This window comes from Macadamia integrifolia, chromosome 12 (genome assembly GCF_013358625.1).
Source record: "Macadamia integrifolia cultivar HAES 741 chromosome 12, SCU_Mint_v3, whole genome shotgun sequence".
In the NCBI taxonomy this organism is placed as follows: domain Eukaryota; kingdom Viridiplantae; phylum Streptophyta; class Magnoliopsida; order Proteales; family Proteaceae; genus Macadamia; species Macadamia integrifolia.
This window is the reverse complement of record NC_056568.1, coordinates 24098982-24103684: the sequence shown is the minus strand read 5'-3', so window position 1 is coordinate 24103684 and position 4703 is coordinate 24098982.

The window sequence follows — 4703 nt, the reverse complement described above, 5'->3', positions numbered from 1 at the left end:
TATACGATGTAGTATACGTATATACCTTAAAATACGGATATAATACATGTTCTATCCGTACATAGCCTTATGGTAGGTGCACGTACACGGTTTGGGCACTCCCGTTTCTTCTGGCACTGGCTCGGACTTGTCGGGCCAGCCGGTGTTTAAGGTCACCCGTGCCATCATAGCCCATAAGGAACCCGCTCTAATATCCTCTGGCTCGATTCCTGCATAGTTAAACCGATTCAACCACGAAATCAGACCGGGTTTAAGAAGCGGGATATTACATTTTCCCTCATAGATAAGGGTTTATTTTGTTTCGATCCTTACCATGGATTGCTTCAATCTTTTATGGTTGGTTGATGAGTCGTAGTTTACATTTTTTATGATAATAACAATCCAATCATTAGTATTTATGAGTATTAAGTACTATTACTGATTTTCTCTGTTTTCACATTTGATTTTTTTTTAGCTATGACCGTTAAGTGTGCTATTCAATATCATTGGAGTTGGAAGATTGTAGTTAAAATTGTTGATCGAGACATATATGGTTACTTGGACATGGTGTATGACATCTACAATGAACTCATCACACATGTACCTGTGGGTCATAATATAGTTTTCAAAGTGAAATGTATACTACCAAACAATGAGATAAGGGAGGTAATAGATGATTTATCAGTGTATGAGCTGTTTGTTTTGCATAGTTGTGATATGATAAATAAGTATGTGGATGACATTGTTCACAACAAGTTTGCAGTTAATGAATTTATAGTCAATCAATTCCCTAGCAGTATGGTTAATGATAGAGATGATGAACTTGATGATGAACCTGGTGGACAATGTCAACAGCCTCTATAACCATATGGTGCTAGTCCTAGTTAGAGCAAGGGGAAAATTGTTGTATGTAGGGCTACTACTAGTGCTAATGTAGTGGCAGTGGAAGTGAAAATGCTACTGCTTGTGCTACAGCTACTGCTAGGGGAGGTAAATGTACAATGACTATTGCAAGGTGTATGAGCACTACCACTTCTAGTGGAAGAGCTAGTAGCATAAGTGAAACTACTGGTAAGAGACTGAGAGTGTTTGATGAGACTGTCAGGGTTGTTAGCAAGAGCAATGTATGTTCGGATGACTCTATGGTTGGATCTGATGAAGATTATAAAATTGACAGCGAAGATGAGTGGGATGATGAAAGTGAAAGAGAAGATGGTCAGAATGACAGTGAAGCTACAGAGGATGATGGGTATGGAAAAAATGTTGAGGATTCATTTGATGATGACCTATCTAGATATGAATCTGAAGAGTGTTATGGTAAATTTAGTGAACATAACTATGTTTGTGAAGGTGGCAAGGTGAAGATAGCTGAAGGTAATGTGTATATAAGTGTGCACCATTTCAGGAAAGCTTTGATAGAGTATATACTGTAAGAGGGGTTTGATATTATCATATTAAAAAATGAACAAGCTATAGTTACAGTTATATGCAAAGCACCAAATTGTTGATGGAGATTACATGCTTCACCAATATCATATGGTGTCACCTACATGATAAAGACATATAACCCAGTTCATACATGTATTAAGGCAACCAATAACAGGTCTACTACATCTAGTTGTATAGCAATGCAACTTCTTCAATAGCTGAAGGTTGAACCAAAGATGAAAATATAGACCATGGCTAATCATATGCAGAAAACATATGGTCTTCAGTTCCACTACACCAAGATGTACAGGGCACGCAAGATTACCTAAGAGATTAATGAAGGAAGCCATTCCAAGTCATATGCAAAATTGCCTGCTTATGGTAGGTTGGTACTCCAGAAGGATGTTGGGAGTATTTTTAAGTTCCAGTTTGAGACCAGGAACTGTATGTCAGATAATTTGATTTTTAAAAGATTGTTTGTCTGTTTCGATGCTTACAATAAGTGTTTCTTGAGAGGATGTAGACCATTCATTGGTTTTGATGGCTGCCATCTCAAGGTCAGATATGAAGGAGTTCTATTGAATGCAATATCTGTTGATGGGAGCAACGGTATTTTTCCTATTGCATATGGTGTAGTTGAAGTTGAGTATAAGGACAATTAGATGTGGTTTTTGGATAATTTACGAGATGTTCTACTTGATGACAGTAATGATATGTCACTCACATTCATATCAAACAAACAAAAAGTATATATATTGTGTAGTCAAATCTGTATTTTCAATTACTCATTTTCATGGTCTGACATTTTTCATATGTGTTGTGTAGGAATTGTCAAATGTGATTTCCACAGTCTTCCCTTATGCTCACTAAAGAATTTGCAGCAGGCATCTATATCAAAACCCGAAGGCAAAGTACCCTAGTATGCTATTAAGACTACATTTTTGGGCAGCCTCACAAGCTTCAATTGAACCTTAGTTTCAAATTGAAATGAATAGCATCAAGGAGATTAAGGAGAATGCATACTTGTATTTGAATGAAAACTCCCCGAGGTTGTGGTCAAAGCATGCCTTCGATGTAGGAGCAAGGAGTGACCATATCACAAACAATATGACTGAGTCATTTAATCACTAGGTTGGAGACTTAAGGAGCAAACTCGTTCTCATATTGGTTGATCAGCTAAGGATGAAAATAATGGGTAGGCTACATAGGAGGTATGAGAAGTGATCCACATGGAAGGATAAAGTAACACCAAGGGTTATGGTGAAGTTGAACAAGGTTTAGCAAGAAGTAAGGCATTGCAAATGTCAACCAATAGGTGAAGGTCAATTTGAGGTCTTAAATAAATTTGAAAACAGATTTGTGGTTAATCTAAAAGATTATCGATGTGATTGTAGAGTTTGAGAAACCACTGGCATACCTTATCTCTATGCTACAGCTTCTATATCATACATAAGGGGAAATTTGATCAACTACTATGACCCATTTTTCACTATTGGAAAATACATAAATACATACAAATAGATGATCCATTCACTTCCAGATCTGGCAGGGTTGAATGATGATGCTCTTAATGAGAAAGTACTACCACCAAATTTGAAAAGGTTACCAGGTAGACCTCACAAACTTAGGAAAAGAGAACCAGGAGAAGCACTTCCTTCAGAGTTCAGAAAGAGATCATTATCAATTAGGTATGACATCTATAAGAAAGAATGACACAATAGGATGACATGCCCGAGGGTTGGAGATGCTGAGCAAGATAGATGTACTAGTAAAAAGAAGAGTATAAAATTAAATGCAACTTACTTTATTTATTTAGTTGAAACTTGCTTAATAAGTATCTCATATTTATTTTATGTTGTGTAAAATAAAGAAAAAGGAGAGAGTCAAGATGATATAAATACATCTTAATGAATAACTAGATCACATACATCTATGACTAGCATAGTTGGGTGTTTACAGGACAAGGTACCGACCAAACAAAAGACCAATCGAGCAAAGAGGACAGCAAGGGAGTGGGGGAAGAATGAAGCACAAGAAATCTGGATGTTTTAATTTAAAACAAGAAAACAATAGTGTGTTAATCAACTTTTTATGAGTTTAAGACAGTTGGGTGTTTCCTTATGGTTTTGGATGTGTTTGACGGATTTGCTTTTTAAAAACTATTTCTATTTCACACTATACATGGTTTTATGGAATATGTTACAAACATGTATTTGAATATGTATTCATAGATATGTTTTGGATGTTTCTTTATGACTATTGTTGTGATAAAATATGTTGGTTTCAGGTGTGTAATGTTATAGGTGTTTAATTAAGCTTCTGCCTATTTAATATTAGACATGGGATGTCAATTTGATATAAGAAAATTACATTGTCAATTTGGTATTATTTACAGGTATATATATTAAATGTCATTTTATAGCCAAAATGTTGTTCGTTTACGGCCAAAATGCTGCCCGTTTATTATAGGAACTCATCACAATAATGGCCCTCTCTCCATAAAAATATTGCCTATTCAATTTGAGGGTCATGATTAACTAACAATTTAGTAATAAGAACAGAGAAGGAACGATCTCATTACGTTCAAACGCTTACAGACTTGACACAACTTCACTATTAAACATTGTAAAGTCATTTTTTTAACACATAACATTAAACAGACCACCACAAGCACACCAATTACAATCTTCATCGTTCCATACGCTTTCTCTAAATGCTTAATTCTTTTATTCAAGGCAATAATCTTTTCTTTCATATGTTGATCCTAGATTCTTTCACTAACAGCTACTTCTGAATTAATTGCCTAAGGTAAAAGTCTTGGTGCAGCTATAGAATCACACCATGAGAAGAATCAACATCCTTTTGGTACTTCAGGGCAGCAGTAGTATAACATGTTTGGGTTCGAACTAGACTCTAAAATTCGCACCAATGCCCTTTTGGGTTCAGGACATTTGCATCTTACATTCACAAACCTTAACCCACTTTGGTTGTTGTCATTAACACTCGTGGTAGACATCGGTTATCTGCAAATTAAACATTGTAAAAGTGAATTACAAATAGTTAGCATCCAGAGTATGAGAAATGATCAAAATATAGACCCGGAACCCAAATGCAAGGAACACAAGTCATAAATCTAGAACATAGAAAACACTAAAAAAAGAAGAAGAGAGGAATTATGGCATGAGAGAGAATGAAACCCTTCCAATGCTTCTTCTAACAACAACGCCATCTCCTTCATTTTAAACATTAGGAATGACGCTTTTCACAACCGATATGGGTTTGCTAACAACCGAGGA